This window comes from Passer domesticus, chromosome 7, assembly GCF_036417665.1.
Source record: "Passer domesticus isolate bPasDom1 chromosome 7, bPasDom1.hap1, whole genome shotgun sequence".
NCBI classification, from domain to species: domain Eukaryota; kingdom Metazoa; phylum Chordata; class Aves; order Passeriformes; family Passeridae; genus Passer; species Passer domesticus.
In genome coordinates this window covers 9,385,132-9,404,833 of record NC_087480.1, presented here as the reverse complement: position 1 = coordinate 9,404,833, position 19,702 = coordinate 9,385,132, and the positions used below count along the sequence as shown (strand labels likewise).

The 19,702-nt window shown below is 38.8% G+C and overlaps 1 long non-coding RNA gene across 2 annotated transcripts in view; it reads right to left on the bottom strand.

Annotated features, from left to right (window-relative positions):
- The window catches only part of LOC135304430 (uncharacterized), a 102,545-nt gene that overhangs the window by 17,931 nt on the left and 64,912 nt on the right, over positions 1-19,702 (bottom strand). For both annotated transcript variants that reach the window (XR_010365822.1, XR_010365821.1), the window contains exon 4: positions 10,732-10,816. This is a non-coding gene — a long non-coding RNA (uncharacterized LOC135304430). The remainder of the gene's footprint in view (positions 1-10,731; positions 10,817-19,702) is intronic.

Genomic DNA, 19,702 nt, shown 5'->3' with positions numbered 1-19,702 from the left:
TTTAGATCTGAAGTCTCCTAGAGAAGGAGGGCTGAATTCAGCTCTGTTAAAAATGGGTGGTAAGAGTGATTTACTGGAAAAGTCCTTTCTAGGAAGATACTACAGCAATTCTGGTATAAAAGATTACTTGTCTTGTTAAAAGCTTACAAGCTATTTGTCATCTCAATGCTCTGTTCCCTACAATGTCAGGTTCTGGAAAGCTGTGAACTCCCAAGTAATGAAACAACTCAGTGTGTGCTAAGAAAAGTATCTTGTATGCAGAATTATGGCTTTGCATCTGATTCTAGAAGGTGGTAATTATGGTCTCCTTGACTCTTTCAAAAATATGTCTGTGAGTTCTCTGTTACGTGAGATATTAATAAAACGGGATATTGAGAATTCTGTGAGCCACCTTTCCCTTTTCAGTGAAGGGAGCTGCCAGTGAGGCAATTGGGATTGCTCCCCACCCTGAAAAAAAACCACAATGAGCTTGGAAATACTCCCTAGATGTTCACCAAAGAGAATTTGCATCAAAGCTGCCTGTATGTCAGATGTGGCCGATTCTAGACCTCTCAGTCTGGAAACCTTCCTGGGTGATGCCCTCACCGAAGGTCTGGAATAACACCGCATTAGCACTGCTAAGACTTCTCTAGCAGTTTTTAGCAGGAAGCCTGCTGGGCAGCATGACCTCTGAACAACAGCAAAGAAAATCACAGGACATCTCTTAATCTTCTTCTGTCCTCCAATATGACCTTAACCCAGTTTTGATTTTGTCCTCCAATTCTCTTCCTGAGTAAAAAGGGATGTATTCACTTTCTTCTACCCATTGATTACCTTATGCTATGAGGATTATAAACTCCACTATGTGGAAATATTGCTTCACCCATGTCTGCAACAGCCCACAGGGACTCAGGGGCAGGTGGAGTCTGTATAGGATTACTATAATATAGTAATAATCATGTGAAGTGTGTCTCCCCACACATTACTGAGACTAAAAACATGATTTAAGAAATCCCAGAAAATTCTTATTCAATGATACATTACTTGCATGAGTTTGGAGTCCAATATCTGATGTTTGAAAAGCAAGTTTTCATGCTACTTCCTCTTTAGAGGATTTGAGAGGGAACATAATTCAGGATTCATTGCTGGGGCCTACCCATGGTTTTTGACCTAGAAACAAGATTGCAGAGTAAGAACCTGCTACTCCATCTGGTATATACACTAATAATCCTCCCCACAAGAGCAATTTAGTTAACTGAACTGAATCCATAACATTATTTTCATGGTGGGCCTCTATAGGTGGTCCTCTAGATCACATCAAATACATCCTGGTTTTCAGATGCAAGTGTGAGGTTAGATGAAGCTGGCAGGTAGAAAAACACATCTTTGTATTCGTAAATTCAGCCAATTTGATCAGGACTTGCTGAGAAACAACCCCACGACACCATTTTAGAAAGGAAAAGAGATAGAAAACACAGATTCACTACCCTATTTACTAGAGGTTTGAACTTTTAAACATAACTGTGAGAAAAATAAAAGAGAACACAAAATAGACTCAAAATTATCATCTTATCTCTATGTCCACACCTGTGGCTTTGTTGACACAAGGCTACATTACAAGAGATTATCGAAGTGGGAGCTAACCTTCATATCTTTGTAGCATCAAGTGAATGTCAAAGTCATCATCACAAGCACAGCAGATCCTATTTGCTCTGTTAACTGCATCAGTAACATCTTTTCAATATGTGTCTCTGAAATACACTTTGTAAGAAGGAAGATTGCTCATTGGAACAGCAAGGAAAGAAGTACAGATACTTTGCTGGAAATAGAGAACTTGATTTATGCCATTGAGATCAATGGAAATTCAGAGAAAAGCCTGAATAAGAAGTGTGGGATTTGACCCTAAATCAGCTTACACAATTTTCAACAAATTGAGTTTTTACAATCTGGTGGAAGCTCTAATTATGTTGTCATAAAAATCTCAGCACTTCTGAAATCTTATTTCTGAAGCTCTCAAAGAGGCATCTGAAAGGGATTTTTTTTCCCATTCTGTTCTGATAATGGACAATATACGAGGTGTCAGGTTAGAGAGAGCAATCTGGGACACGCCCCTTCCATCACCTCTCTGACAAATGAAGCCAATAAACAATGGCTGGGTTTTCTTAAATCAGATTAAGGACCAAAGTCTCAAACTCTGACTCTTCACTTAGACAAAGTTACCAGAGATAAAGACAATTTAAAGTTTGTGTTTCACACAGTGGTGAAAGGCTCCCCTCTCCAAAGGTGAAACATGGTTTTAAATGCCTTAATTCATGAGGTGCCATAAGTAAGTGTTTAAAGACAGATATCACAGACATCAGACTTCCTTGTGTACTAGAAACATACAGAACTTCAGAAAGACAGCACAGAAAATTTCAGAGAGACAAGAAAAAATTTTCACAAGTTCACTGAGAACAGATGTTTTATAGAAATAGTTCAGGTTTAGCACACTTCTGCCAACGTCCTGGGAGTTTCCATGAGAAACCCACAGATGTCCTGGCAGCTTACTTGTTGCCTTTTGGCAAAACTGGCCTTCCCAGGCTGCTGCTGGGGACAGTCCATGGACACAACACCTGAAGAACATCTTCCAGTTGGTGTTCTCCAGTTGCCATGGCTTTGGGCAGGCACAATGAGGATAACAGGGTTCTCCAAGGAGGCCCAGGGGACAAGGTAGGGAGGCCCCTCAGGGTCAGGGCTACTATGTACCCTCCTTCAGTGATGAACAGGATAACAGTTATGTTTCCAATTTAAACATTTCAATGTGCTCAACCTTCCAGTGAAATGGAAATTCTGACTTGAACAGATCTACTCAAAGCCTGCTGGTGTAACTCAGATCTCTAACATTTAAATTATCACAAAACCTTTATTACTAGTATTTACATTTGTGGCATCAAATACACCACATTTAGAGCAGCACAGCATAAATGTAAAACCCATATAGGAGAGGTAACAATGGATGGATGTTGACTGGTCCCCCCAAAATCTGGCATTACTGTTCTTTCAGCAGCCAGGAAATAATTCTTTGCCAAGACTTGCTTTAGTTTGTGAAAAACATTGATGTTCAAATGAAATATTTTCTTCTATGATTTTTCTTTTTATTTTTCTTTTTTTTTTTTTTTTTTTGTTTTTATAAGGAAAGCATGTGTTTCTGGTCTGATTTATCCAAGAAATTCCTTTAAAATTAGAACCGAACAGAATTTAATTTCAGCTTTGTTTTAATGAAATGATATAGAAGAATTGTCTACCATCGAGAAGGTAATCAGTATTCATAGCCAGCTGCAAGGTGTCGGCTAGGCTGACATGTTGACAATGTGTATTTCCACACATCTTGTTTTAATTTCAAAGCACAAATCTGTAATGTAGAACTGTATATTCCTAAGGCTGCGCTATCATTCAAAACTGGCCATGTTTGGTCAGGCTAAAATTCTCTCTTGCCCAACATCTCCAGATTCCCAGCAAAAAAACTACAGGGATTTATTGAACCAAAGGTTTTTTTAGTACACTCTTCCACAGCTGTTGCTTCCTTACCAGAGGCAGTATCCCTGGTTCCTTTGTTACAGCACAGCCTGGGTGCAGAGTACACCTGTAATTTGGGATACATTGCTATTGCAAACATGAACTCCTCAGACACCATGGGAGTGGAGCCTGGCTGTTCACCCTGCAGCTTACAGTGCGTAGACAGCATTTAGAGGTTATATAAATAAGCACAACAAGCCATCCAATTCACTTTAACATTAACTGTTTGCATAATAGTCTCTGTACTTTGGCTCACACTCAGTGGGTGATGAAAGTACCAACAGCAGGGTGGGGAACATGGAGGAGTTGGAAGTTTTAAAGGAAAAATGTTAAATTTTCCTGTAGACCAAGATCCTATAGATATCATTTATCTATTTTTACTAGCATATTTTAAAGAAAAGATTGCTGAAAGTGTACCATGCAGCCAGCCAAGCAGCATGCACAGGGTAAGCCTTACACCTTAATTGTATGGAGCAGAATGCTATGGGAGGAAGAGCTCACTGAGAGGAAAAATAAACAGAAGAGGAAGAAGCAAGAAGCAATTATTTGGGGTATTTATATTATATTACACTACACTACATTACATTCTATGGACTGCAATGATCAAACACAAAAGAACTCATAGAATGCCCAGCTCATTTCTAGTAGTGCTTACTGTCTGCCCCAGCAGTGTCTGCAGCTGGGAAAAGGGTGTGTCACCACCCCATCTTATTCCCAGTTGCATACAGCACCACCCGTGCTGGGGATATGCAGTACTAAACATCCTGCCAGGCAGGATCAGGGGCTGTCCAGGAACTGCAGCCTCTCCCAGCAAGGAGAAGGGCTGGGCAAAGCCTTCCTTTGCTATGGGTAACTCAATCTCCTCCACTTTCCTCCTGAATGACTAAGCAGCCACTTGGGCACACCATATGCATGCACTTGTACCTGATGCTGACTCTCTGGAACACAAATCCTGTTCATCTTTTAAGTGCTACCATTTCACAATGTGCCAACATACTTCATTTTTGGTAATAGCTCTTCATCTAACACAGTAAGACAAGTGTGCTTGCTCAGTCCCTTGATATTCTCTAAACAACATTCTTAGCAAGGAGCATCCTTTGCCAGGAGCACCAGGCTCACCCTCCCTGGCTGGAGGACAGGCCCCCAAGGGTGCTGTGCACAGTGTCCCACTCACTGCACCAGCTCCATGGCAGGACAGCAAACAAAGCTGCTCTGCCCCCTGGCAGCACTGAGGAGTGAGGCCCATGAGGTCCATGCCTTTAGGAGAGGGGCAGTGCAGCAGGTGCCTCCCCTCCTCACTCCAAACCTGATCGTGGGGTCCATGCAGACCCTGAGCACTATTTCCAGACTCTCTCCTGTTCCCCAGCAGACTCCTCTTGCCCATGCACCTGCTAACACAGGGTTTGCCCTTTTTATTACAGTTCAGTTCAAAACAAATGTGAAACTCCCCAGTATGTTTGAATTGTGCTCAGTGGGTTTTTTAAGTGGCAAGGCAGCTGCTCCATGGCAGCCTTATCTACAGCAGAGATCAATGCAATATCCTAGTTACCTGTGATAAGTTGCATCTTCAGGCCATAACAAAACCCATTTTATTAGGGATATTTCAATATTATCTAAATATCTAACAGATAAATTAAAATTAAAGAAACTTAGAAAATTAAAGTAACATTTATGCTTCAACAATAAATCTAATACTATATAAACACATAATGCCTTCATAGATTTAATATAATTTATGGATTGCTCTTTGATGTTTCTTTATTTTGGAAGTGATAACATGCTTAGCTTTCTCTTGTGTTTGCCTAATGTATGTAGCCCTAGCTGCACCACCAGGTCTAACATGGTTTATTTTTTACAACTTGGATGACTAAAATGTAATCAACCAGACTCTCAACAAAGTCCCACCCTTTCTAGAAAACACCCTTTACTCTGGGTAGAGAAGAAGCCATCGAACTTATGAAACACAAATCTTAGCACCTTCAGGAAATAGTATGAAAAATAAACCCCCCACCTGTAGAAACTCTCTATAGGAAAATGCACAGAGGTGATCTCAGCTCAGGTTTCCACAGTTAACACATTATTCAGGATTAGGGAGTGGATGTTCTCGAAAGTTGGAAATTACACATTCTCTTTCCTCTCTTTTTATAGAAACTTCTCTACTGCAAATGTTAAATTGATTTTTTTTTTTTAACCAGTGAAAATGTCAGTGGAAAACTTCACATACACAGGTGGAGTCAGAGACAGTAGGGGAATGAGTTGGCCAAGTCTCCAAAATCTGTTAATTCTAGAAGATTCTGATCCTAGAGAATCTGGGGAGAAACTCAGTTACCCAGACTAGGAGAGCAACTGGAGATCAGAAGGAAGGCTGAAGTCAGGGAAGACTTGTGCAGTCCCTCTGCAATAGGCACAGCCTGTCAGCAGCAGCAGGAGGATGTAATAGCTTTTCTTGGTAAATAACCATCCCCAAACTACTCAGAGATGAAAACCTCACCAGTTAAATAAGCTAAGGCTTATTAATACATCTATAGAGCAAGGCAGCTTGGAAAATGTGTTGCTTTTGTCTGGTAATTAAGAAAAGCAGTTTTTGTGACTCCAGTGGATTATCAGGGAATGTAAGTCCAGCCCTTTGAAATGTCAACATTGTTCTACCACCCCCCGTGTTTTAACAAAGTCACAGATTAAAAAAGGACTAATTAGAATGTTATGAAAAGGCAGACATCCAAAGATGATATGCGAGGCATTTCTGTACCAGAACCTGTAATTAATTACTTTGTGCTGGTGTTCATATAGGTGTATTGAAAAAAAAAAAGATTAACCTGCCTGCTTGCAAATCTTTTAGGGGTCATTATTAAAATTGTTTTTGTTATTTTGACTGACATTTCTGTTTCTCTTAAGTGCATTGTAATTTTGTTCTTAGGAACAAGGAACTATATGAAATGTTTTCTTTAAATTTTCAAAGCATTTTCTAATTCTTTCCTCTTCAAAACACATCTCTTGCTCTGTAAGCCTTTTCATAACAGAGAAATGAAAAACAGCAAAGATATAAGAGTATTTATAATCCAACACAATATTTAGTTAATATGTTTAATTAATGCGACCAAATTCATCATTTTATTCTGGTTATCAAGATGGTTTGAGCAACCCAGGATTTTCACCAAGCATGAAATTCATGCCACGGCCTACAGACCTCTGTTAGATACTTACTTTGGATGCTTTTTTTCACTACTAGTGATTGCATAAGTTTATTTCCATGCATGTGTGCTGGTTTATACATATATTTATTAGAATGATGAAGTTGCAACTGGTATCACAAGAGCCTTTACATACTGCTCAAACTAATTATTTGGACAGAAATGACAAATTGTGCCTTAAACAGGAAAAGAGGTTTGCCAGAGTTTCTAATGTGAAGCAAGTACAGTTAAATTGAACAATTTCCTATCTCATCCTGTCTCAATAACCACTCCTGGTCTTCTGAAATATTAATAAAAGAATAATTATTGCCATTTATGGTCAAAATAAAATGCTGTTAACGGCATATTATTTTATAGCAGTTGCTAGTATTTTCCCTTAGCAATTGCCCATTTATTTGACTTGACTTGGCACCAGCTTGTTATTTCCCTCAGTATTACAAGAAGGGCACATTTAAAGAGGAAAAAAAAATGTCACTGGCATCAAAATTAGTCATAAAAACATTGATTTTTAGAATAAAAAGAGAAAATAAATTTTTTGGGAAAATGTGCTATCTAACATGACACCTGTACAGCCTGAGATCCTGTTTAACCAGATCAGCATTGGGTACAGAACCCCATTTACTGAACAGATTGCACAGGGAGCTCATGGCAATCCTGCCTGGACTCTCTCCCCAGCTGGATTCCCCAGCCACCGGCCAACAGGGAAGAGTCTTTGTGGAGATTATCTGCCAGTGGCAAAATGCTGTTTAACTCCCAGCAAGACATGAGGGTGTTACAGTGCGCTGACTGGAGCACACGCCAAAGGGAGACAACATCCCTGTTCCCTTTGCCTTGTGATTTTGTTCTTTCCATTTTTGACACCTCAGTGGTAGCTCAGTTCCAACCTTACTGGAAGCAGCACTGGTTACCCATTGAGGTTTTTAGGAGGTGCTGGGACCCAACCACTCAGACAAAATTGATTTGATAAAAATAAAATAAAAAGAGAAGCGAGGTAAACACACAGTGATATCTCTTTGCTTATGAGCTTTTTTGTTGGAATTATGCCTAAACATCTTCCCCCTCCTAAGGAAAAAAACTAACTTGAAATTTCAAAACTGTTAGGTGTTGCTGGGCCTGTTTGTACCTCAGTCCTCAAGCCTTGAAACTTTTTGAATATTTCTTAGCATTATATATAAGAAAAATGTTACATTAATAGACACTCCATCTAGCTAAATTTTTCAATTACTTCCTCTAAGAGTAGTCATAGACTTTTTGCTACTAAAAAACCAGGGAGATATAAACTGCATGTGTTCCCTCACAATAGTTAAATTGTAGCATTTGTGGAATGATTCCCAGAAAAATAGTTTGCAGTTACATGTGACCATGTAAAAAAAAATCATGCATTAAACACATTATAAACATATTATTAACATATTATAAACCAAGATGTTACTATTTTCCTTTTGGCATTTTGATCAGTGTTTTGTCACACTAGAAAGAGAAAAAAATCACAATGATCCTTAGGATCTGCTTTAAAACCAGACAGCATTTTCATACTGTTCACTACTGTAAGGTTTGTAACCCACAGCTAACACAGGTGCATGAAGGGTGCAGGGACTGTCAGGAAAGCCCACCCTGTATCCCATGTTCTCAGAGAAAATGTTTGCCAGTACATGGGTCAAGACACACAGATGATTCCTCCTGTACAGGAAAACAGACAAGCCACAGAGCAACACCATCATTTTCTCTCTTCCTTCTCTCATAGAATGAAGACACAGCCAAGAGTGGATTTTCTCCAGGGTAATCTCCACAGCATGGCTTTGCAAATACAGATTTCTAAGAGTAATATACACTCCTCACTCATGTGAGTGATTTCAGCAAGACTCTGTGACTTCATCATCATCGCCTCACAACTCAGTGGGACATAGCAAGTAAAAAAGCCCATCAGTTTTCGATATCATGCAGGTTCACTCCAACATTCCTTCCTAATTTTTAATTCATCCTGCCCTTGAGCGTAGCTATTTGCTATTACAGGTAAGGCTGCACAAGCATACGGTGAGTGGAGGCCCAGTGAGCTGGAACATCCTGTTTCCACTGATATTCTGCAGAACTGTTTGGCTGTAGGAGCTCAGCAATATATTTTGATAGGCTTGACTGTGCAGCTATAGATCTAGTTTGCTTCCCGCTTGGATATTGTTCATGCTTCAGTTATCACACACAAAATTAGTGATAAGCAATATTAAGCAGAGCTCTCTGTATCTCAGCTCTGCCCAAGAGGGCTGATAACAGACCCCAGTCTCTTCATGCTTTTTGCCTTTACAGGAACCTGAGTGACTGCTTCCCTGGGAAACAGAAGGCAGTGAGTATTCTGAGCTTTATGTTAATGCAATGTCTGTCACATCCCTCTTGCACCTTTACCAGGAGCTTGCAAAGTCTGGGTGGAAATCCTAAAATGGAATACCTTTTTGATAGTGCTTTTCCAATAGGGCTGCTATGATGCAGAAATAACTAGTAAGGATATTTTAGCAGCTTGCTATGCATAAAAAATGCATGATCTTCAAAACACGACTGTTGATAGCAATTAGCATGTATTTTTATGTGTAACTGCATTCTTACCTGGTTATTTCAGTATACAGAAATAAGCTTTCAGCTTGATGTGTTACAAACCCACAGAATTCTTAATTTAATGCATGTTCAGCCCAGTAAGAACAGTGAAGAATCACATATAGCTATCCCATTTTTAACAGCACATTTATAGTTCACTCTCAGGAGCCTAAACCCTGCCTTTTCTTCCCTTGTTCCATTCTATCAGAAGCAGATTTTCCTAGAAAAGACTTAATATTCTATCTCCCATGTTGTTTGAGTATGTTATTTGCTGGCTCAGAGTTCTTTTTGCCTTCAAATTTATTCTTGTGGCCTGATATTTTCCTTAAAGCATCCAGAGGTTATACACATCCTCACACTGTCCACCCTATGGTGCTAGTGCCACCTCATGAACATCAGCACACAAGCCCTTTCCCTGTACACAGGCTGCCCTTTTCTTCCTTCCAGAATATTCAAGATCACATTAGTAAAACTCTGAATTGAAACAGTACATGCAGGAAACTGCAAGAAGACATGGATCCCTTGCCCCTTGGACAATAAAAGTACACAAAATTATTCCAAATTTCCCCAAGTGCTGCAGCAGCTGACAAAGGCTTTCCTGTTCTTCCACCTTGTGTCTTTGACACTCTCATATGTTTTGGCTCTCGGCCCAATATTCCAAAGCTTCATGTATTATTTGCTGTCATTCCTTAGTGTTTGACTACTCAGTTCTGGATTTACTGGGGTCAAAACCTTTTATTTGGAAGGATTTGCTTTCAGCTCTAAAATTAGTGGGGCATTTCAGAGGGGAAAAATCAAATGTGTGTTCAGATAAGAGACTGAAGATAAGGAATCAAAGATAAGGAACCACAGGAGAGCAACACTCTTTGTATCACTCTGGCATAGACATATTTTATAAAATTGAAGAGGGTATCTGATTAAGATCAATAAGGTAAAAGGATCTTTACGTTACCTACACTTAAACTTCAAGCGTGATCTGGTAAACCATTTGTTACAGTGCCAAAGGAGCCCCTTCTTCCAAATCCCTACCCTCAATGAAACAATAACATCAACTGGAAACATTTCCAGTGGTTGCTTTGCATTGGAGCACGTCTGACCTGTTGCAAATGAACACAGAACCCCAGTCACTTTTTTGTGCACCTCTCTCTATTCAGCAAATTACTAAGTGCTGAATTCATTTGAGATGTGGAACAAGCGTCTCAGTAGGTGCAGGTATGTTGACTTACCATAAACAAAGGTCTAGTTCCTGCTAAGAAATGAAAACCATCCAAACCATTCAAATGATTTATCATTCAAATCTCATAAAAACATTTTGAGTCATCTGATTGATAAAATATGCTAAGATTGATTGTTCTATTTAAACTTAAAAACTGTCTGGAAACCCTAGAGGATATTTTGTTTGGCAAGAGAACAGCAGACTCACATGTATGCCAGACTCCTGTGTGATTTGTTGTCCTGTCCCAGAGCCTCAGGAATCCACATCAGCACCACTGCACAATTTTTAATTCCTGTACAAGGAAAAATGGACAGAACATTCACATGTTGCATTTACCTACTCCACCTTGTCTTTACATGCTGTAGCAGTCTCCTTAGCATTTTAGATAAGACAGTGTGCTAGGCGGGCTAGTAGAACAAAGTGCTTTGTTAAGAACTAGAAGTATAAAATGAACAACCACTCAGATCTGCCACAATGGCTTGATGAAATGAAATACCTCACCCCCCAGACATCCACCACCACCCCCCACAAGAAAAGAAGAAGAATGAAAAATTGTTGGAAGGGTCAATATTGTTTGTGTCATTTTTTTAAGCTTTGGCCACCTTGTCAGCAAGAATCCTCCAATCTTCATTTGGATTAGCACTGGTTCCCAGATGAGAGAGCTGCATAGTCACTTTCCTTAAACCCATTCAGGAATAACGAGCAACTCAAGAGCACCAGGCTCTAGAGGTGTATTGCCTCGTGGAGACCCCTGGGGTTTCTTAAAGAGAGTCTAATGGGATCCAACAAGGGCAACTTTGATTATCCCATGTGGTTTGAAAGATACATCAACCAAACCACAGAGACCATGAATCTGAAAGGCAGCTGACAAATCTAGAAGAGAAGTAGAATTTGCTGAGATTCCAAAGGAAGATTTATATGTCAGATTACTGACTATATTTCAGAAGCTGTCATTTCTAGGAACATCAGTTGGAGATACAATTATTTATTACTACCCATACAGAGCCCCATAGACATTAGGATGTATGTGCAGACATTACAGTCAGCAGCCAAAAAGAGACAGAAAGAAGGGAAATAGGAGGAGAAGGAGAGCAGATTTTAAGAGCTAATCTGGATACATATCACCTTTGATAGTTTACTTCACCATGTCAGCTCACAATTTACTTTTGCTCATGAATTTCTATGAACTATTCTTGAGAATTTTTTTTAATGGGAGTAATGCTATCTTGAGGCAGCTACTAACTTCAATTACAGTTAACATGTTACAAATAAATTCTGATCTTGTTCTTGAGGACCTTCAAGGAGCCCTGCTATCCCAAATTCCCTTCTGTCAGCATGGCCTCCTGCTTAGAGCCTCTTAACACCCAAGGCTTCTTTCTTTCTCAGAGAAACAATCATATACATTATTGAACATGCTGTAGCAGATATATTACATTATTTTGTTACCACGCTGCTTAATAGCATTTAAACGGAACGCCATAAACACGTAATAAATATCAATCTTGAAAAGACATTAAAAATTCAAAGAATACTAAATTACCCCATGTAGGTGAACTAAAACAAGTATAAATGAATAACCATGAAGGAAGTTGAAATTCTGAAGTTCAGAACAAGTTCTGAGGTAATTAAAATGTTAGAAAACTTCTATAAAACACTGGGAGAACACACAAAGTTTCTAATGTCACAATTTTATCTCATTCTCGCTGAGTACTAGCACATGGTTTTATGCCCAAAAATAAAACCAGAAGAGTCCAGAGAGAATTACTTTTCTGTAGCTATAACTTTGTTTCACTAATCATAGAATCACAGAATGGTTTGGGTTGGTAGGGACCAGTTCCAACCCCCTGCCATGGGCAGGGACACCTTCCACAAGCCCGGTCCAACCTGGACTTGAACATTTTTCCAGGCTTCCACAGCTTCTCTGGGTGCCCTGTTCTGGGCCTCACCAAGCTCAGAGTAAAGAATTTCTTTATAATATCTAATTTAAATCCTTGTCTTTCAGTTTAAAGCCACTCACCCGTGTCCCATCATTCAGCTCTTCTGTAAGCTGCCACAACTCTAAAAATCACTCCTTCCTCAATTTACAATGGACCTTTACAGACAAGAACAAGGTTTCTTGGACTAGAGGAAACTCAAACTTCCAAAGTCCGGCTTCTGTTTCCTTAGCAATTCCACGTGCTGGGGTTTCATTCTATTTTCATTTTGTCCCAAGTCTTAAATATGCCAATTCCTTGTTGAGGGAGTAATCAAGCAACCAAAAAAAGGGACTCCTCCACTGATGTTTGTTGAGAGAGTTGCACCTAGAGAGCAGGGTCACCCTTTTGTTATGGGGTTGGGGCATTTTGGCAGGTGGGCGTGAGGATGACACTTATGGCAGCATCCCCAGTGGCATGCTCCTCCCACCCCAGACAGATCTGGTTTTCAGCTGACTCCTTGTGCACTTAAGGTGAGCAGGAAATACAGCTCCTGGTGAGAGCAGGAGCAAAGAGCTTTGATTGAGATGTAGCTCTACATACACAAGAACAGAATACAGTGGGACCTTGATCATATATAGGTTGAAAACCAGTACATGTTATGGTAAATAAATAGCACAGACTGCTGGGTCCTAATAATGATTTCCCACTCACAGTGCCTTAAGATTCAAAATACACAACAAACTCCAGGTGTTGCTCACAGAATTGTGCCCAGTGTTCATTAAAGAGGTTAAAAATTCATATCCATTTCCATCCATATTTGTGGTGACTAAGATACACTTTTCTTACTTTAATTGCTTTTAATTGAAATATAATTTTGGCTAGTTTCTAGCAGAATGTTCTGGGTAAGCAAGGCATTCACACCCAGATTTCAAATTATCCTAAGGATTTAGGAGGATGCAATCCATTGATTTTAGAAGATGATAGGATGCTTGCTATCAATCCTTTGCCAATCCTTATATATGCACAGGACATTGACATATAACATGGATGCACACACAGCTTTAACAGTGTGGTTGTTGCTATATCTGTCTAAGACACTGAGGTCCAAAGGCAGACATAGGACTCTTAGTACCCCAGGTGGTACCCCTGATAGGAGAAAAAAGTTTTCAGGTACATATGGTATTCTTTAGCTCTCTTCTTCAGGGACATTGGTTGCAAGTACAAGAAGCTGTGTGCAAACCTTATTTCTAACCATAACAATTAACTAAGTTAAATATATGGCCTCTTTCAACAAACCCTGCCTTGAACGTTCTTTCAGCTTAAAAAATGGGACCTTTCTCTTCTTCACTGTCGTAATATTTAACACAAGAACAGATTATTAGTTTGTGGGCTGCCTAATAAATTATGCTAAACTGACTGGATTAATGTCTTCTGGTAATATTCATTGGCCATGGTGCCTTGTTATCCTGGAGCCTGTGTGCTGAAAAGAGCAACCAAAGAATCACAACAACTGCTGTAAATATCTGACCAGTGCACGGGGCAGAAAACAACAGGGCAAGTAAAGGCAATCCAATCTGGCTTTATTTGGGTCTGAAATTACAGTAGTTACGATCAATGATGGTTATGAAGTATATATTGGATGTAGATTTCCTATGAATGAATAAAACTCTGTAGCTTTCAAATTAACTAATATACCCATTTCATTAATCTTTGCTAGTCATCACCAAAAAGTAAATTTCACTGTTCCAAAAATCTAAAGCCTGTGTATTTTCAGCTACATCAACATGCTTTTAAATATTTTTAATTGAAAGTATCTCACAGAAGGTAATGCAGCATTCATCTTGCTTTGGATGACACGAGGCATATCCCGTAATATTTTAACTAATGTTTTATTTAAAGACAGACTTGAAAAGTCTGTGTGAGTAATTGCCAGTTTGTCAGCTGAATCACTTTATCCTTTGGAGGAGCTTTTTGTCATTATATTAGATGATTCCCAATTTCAGTGCAAGCCAGTTTATAGGATAAATGTACCTCAGTGTCATGCATTCCATTCTTGAATACTAAAATATTATTTGGGGGGTTGTTTTTACAAAATTGTTACCCTTCTAATTTTTACAGATATGTTACTGACATATGCATTGAAAACCTGTGTTTTTATGGAAGAACAAAGATCTCCCTTTTTATATTTGAAAAATATTTTAAAAAATGGGGAAAAAAAGGTCTACTCATTATCTTCTTAGTATGAGAAAATATTTATGTCTAGTGTAGCAAAGTTTAATCCCACCTGAGAATTTTTTTTATTGTAATGGAACTGTCTGAATGGAAGAGCTGGCAGAACTGGACCCCTTGTGCTCAGAATACAGTATTTACACATCAGATACTACACTTGCACATTGCCAAAAAGCAGGCTATATGAACAGCATTTCTAATCATTGTAAATCAATTCAGGACTATTTTGTTTTTTAAAATGCTTACACTCTTTGAAAGAGAAAGAAATTCTGCTTATGTTTAAAAGACTGGCATATATTAATCCTCAAAATGTGGCACAAACCCATATATTTTTAAACTCTAGATTGAAATAATCTCAAGGATTTGTTTGAGTTTTTTGGTTTAAGTGGGCAGAAATACAGAAGATTTACTGGATCAATTAAAATTCTAAGAACTCTATTCCTTGTCAAACTATTTTAATCTGTTTATATCTGGATTGTTCACCTATCTGTGTACAGAAATAAAATGTGTGTGAGACTGACTTGCACAGACATCTGTAGGAGAAACTGTATCTTGTATTTTATGTAGGAGGGAAGCAGTTGGGAGATGAGCAAGAAACATATGAATCATCTTACGACTACAATCTACATCAAACTTCCTCCTCACAGGAAATAAAGTTACCTGACAATTTAGCCAGTACAGAGGCTTTCTGACAACTTTGCATAAAGTTTGTTTGAAGAACCCTCATATTTTTAATCTCGGTAAGAACATTTTTGCTAAATATATCCAAAGCACTTGATCTGAACAAAATTAAAACTGGAGAATTAAAAAAAAATGACCCAAAAAGCATATATTTGCAATGAAAGCATTAGCTTGCAAATCAGAGCTGTAGTCTGAAACAAAACTTCAGCAGTGTTGCCATCTGGGTCTGATTAATTTGGTCACTGTTTCTAAAATCAGCACAAATGATTTCACACACACCACCCCTTACCTTACCTTCCTGCTTTTAAACTCACATGGCTTTGATTTTAAGTCCCTAACTGAAAACTTCCTTTCCCCTGCTCTTTGGGTGGTACCCACTGAACTGATGAATGAGCAGCTTTTCACACCTTCATTTTCAAAGGATCAGGGAAACCTACCAGATATTTTGGCAGAAGCTTTGCTTTGACTCTCACACCTGTCCTTGGATCTCCCCCTGCGAGGCGCTGCCTTCGCTGTCGGGAGCAGCTTTCCAAGGCTCACATGACCTCTGAGAAGCAGGAAAATGCTGCTCCCCTGGAGCTTTGAGCTCTCCCAGGTGAGTCCCTAAGGACTGTGCCTCTGCTTCTCCATTTGTACACAGCCAAGAGCTGTGGTAGCTCAGGCAGGATCCCTTCCAGGGTCAAGGGCATGGCTTCACTAGGAAGGATTTCCATTCTTTCAAATTACTATTGTTTTCTACATTGCATATCTATTTTAATGCATTTTCATTTTTTTCCATCACAGTTTTATGCAGTCTTTGATACAAGAAGGACAGACAAATATTACTGAAGGAATACCTGCACAAGCAGCCCAGTTTTTACAGCAAAATGAACCTGCAGATTGGCTCTGGAGGCTAAGAATGGAATATCTCTCCCATGCCAATCTCTCTGACACAGCTTGTTACAGATTCTTCCCAATGATTTTTAGGTGTTTCCTTATTATCAAGGAATTCATTTCCCATGACTCTGTGCTTACATTAGACACAGAAATACTGTATGTATATTTAGGGAAGTTGAATTTTTCAACCTGAAAAGAGGCCAAACCATGTTTACAAATGTGCTAAAATCTTCTTTCAGAGGGTGTTATGCACTTTTGAAAACAGGCCTCTTCAGTTAGAAATCTATTTGTATTTAAAACAAAACAAAGCCTGAAAAATTTTAACTTGAGGGCCCAGAATTCTGATATTCTCATATAAAGAGCAAGGCTTGATCAAAGGCATGAATTGAAGGAGTCTCTGGTTCTCTCTCTTTAGAAAGAAAAACAAGAAAAGAAAAGTATAAACAGTAGAGCAGTACACAGTCTCACTTTCAGTCAAATTGAATACTTAAATGAAGCAAATGGGAGGAAAGTGTTAAAAAGCATTATTCTGCATTTTTAAGCCCCTCCCCAACCATTAAATTTAATAAATTCTTTAACAAATAGATCTTTAAAAAAAAAAATCCCCTTGAAACCTGTGTAACCAAATCTTCTACTCAAAAAGCATTTTTGGTAATGTTCAAATGTTCACTTTTTCCTTGGGTAACAGCAGGCATACTAACAGGCTTTTTCACTCATCCTCCTGAATTTCTGTTTGTCAGCTCAGTTCTGGACTTATGCTGACAACAGCAATATTGTTACATTTCTACCTAGTGTAGGTTCAAGCTGCAGACATCAAACGAATATTGATTTTCTTTTTACAACTGAGAAAGCTTTAACAGACACAGCAGTAGTAATTCCTGGTAGATAAACCTGAATTTGGGACCAAAAGTACTATTGTGTTATCATTGTCAGCACTGCTGGGAATGAGAACTGAAGAGCTGAATAGGCAAGTGATCACAGTATTCTTTCATGTGCATACATGGATTGAAATAATTTGGGTGGCAACTAAAGTGAAACCTTTTTTAGAGAGTTCCCACATCTCAAAAACTCACCAAAATGAGTGAGTTGCAGGCAGATCTACCTAGTAGGAGCAAATGAGAACTGGAAGCAGGGTGCAGACCAGATGCACTTTCATTGACTGATTATCTCCATCTTAAAACAAATTAAGTCATTCAAACAGACCCAGAAATTCTGGTCATACCAGTACCTCATTAAAAAAAGTTTTTATTCTTTGTGTTTTGCAAAAGAAAGACTGAATTCCAACATAACCTTACCTTTGTTTTATATCTAAAGAAATTCTAAAAATCAAATAAAAGAAACCCCCAGCTAGAAGCACTCTCAAATGTTTATTTCATCCCAGCCACAGACATTGTTTAATGGAATTGCAGGAAGATTTATGCAAATGTTTTAGGCAGTACAGCTCCACTGTGTACCAGGCCTCCACAGACTTTTTATGCAACTCCTTGGGGATGTGTGTTCTTTTGTACCATCTGGTCCAAGCTCCAGAGAGGAGCTAAACAAGAACTCTTTGGTTCTGAGACTTACCCAGCTCCTGTAGGGAGCACACAAGAAAAAAAAAAATCAGAAAACTTGTGCTGAGATTAAAGGGAGAAAAAAGAAACAGAGGTGGGTGGGGGAACAAGGATACATATGCTTGAAAATATTGTAGCTTTACTGATTTAAAAAGGAATCGTAATTGTTGCTAATGACTTGATGTGACATGGTGAAACAAAGCATGTGAAATGTCCTCTGATGTCACATAACCAAATTGCCATTTAGTCACACAAGCAGCCTTGTTTTCAGAGCAACTGTGCAATTTCATTCCTCACTCATATCAGTTGCATTTACAGGTACTGAGTCATACAAATAATGACACGAAATACATATTTTTATCACTCTTACTATAAAGCTGTAGACTGATGTTGGAAGTTGAACAAATAACATGTAATAAAGAGTATATGTGCAAAACTCTGCAAATTAGTCTCCTAGTACTATCTACAGCACTTCACAAATATTTTGAGATACTGGAATGGAAGGCATACTTTTATTATTAAAATGGTAGGATAAATAACAGTGAAAATGTCCTAGGAAATGTACTATAAAGCAGGACCTCTGTGACTGAGCACTGAAACAATCTGGGATTGCACTGTAGTACTGCTCCAGCCAGGTACAGAGCAGCAGGCTGGACCTTCTGCATCGTGTCTTACATGCAGAAATACTGTCTGCTGACTGTCTGTCACACATCTCTGCATCCAAGTAACTTACTGTGGTTTTAGTGGGCTTACAGATCTCCAGTTTTTCTCTTACTTTATTGCTCATAAGCACAGTTTGGGTCTGTATCATCCCTAAATGAGTGTCTTTTAACATGGGTAGAGTGTACCCATCCATCCATCCATCCATCCATCCATCCATCCATCCATCCATCCATCCATCCATCCATCCATCCATCCAAAGAGTGTGTGAGATTTAAAGCTTGTTTTACTTTGCTATGAAAGTATGAGAAATCCAAGAGAGGAACAAAAAACAAGGAAGGTCCCTCAGTATTCACCTGTACAATACAAGTGGGCCAAGACATGTTCTGTAAATTTAGCCATATATGCATCCCTGTTGGCACTACATTTGTCACTCTGCCCATTCAGATAATGAATAGAATAGTGCCATGATAATAAACACATATTTGTCACTGAAATACAGGGAAGATTTCAATGGGTGCAAAGAACAGCCCCCATTGCTGACTTCAGCACAAACCAATGACCTTCAACAGCTTCAGCAGTCAGGATGAGATTTTTACCATAATATTCAAAGCCAAACAGTAATATTTCCTAAGCAAAGTTTTTTACCCATAAATTCATTGTCTTTCCTACTCACATGAATAATCCATGAGCTTCACATAATCTATTTTTCTGAGGACCAAGCCTCAGTGCTTTAGGAGGTCACTGCTTTTCTTCACCAGCAGCACTGCTGAGAAGAGCCCAGGCCATCAACTGCAGGGCCAGCAGTGGCTGAAGTGAATGAGAAACCTCTTCTGTCTCCTGTCTCTTCCCTAAGTACCAGGAAATAACTAAAACACAGATGCTCCTAACAAAAATCTGTGGTTTGGGATTTAGCTGTTGCCGTCCCATCAAAGAAAAGGTGTTCAAATATTTAGTGGTCTCTGACAGTAGCAACACCTGAACACACTGGCATGATTGCAAATTACTTAGAAAAAAATTAATTATCTTTCTAATAAAGAATTAAATTGTAATTACTAGTCATTTTCATTTAAGGAACCAACTGTTCCTATTTGCAGTAAGATTGCATTATTATAATTTTGAAATTATATTGGAAGGTCAAATGTGAGAATTTAAAGTGTAATCTTTCAGATGCTTCTACAGACGTCAAAACAACCCTTCACTGTTCAAATTCTCATGAAATCTATGAACCCCATCATCTTCAGTTCCCAGAATCCCAGAAAT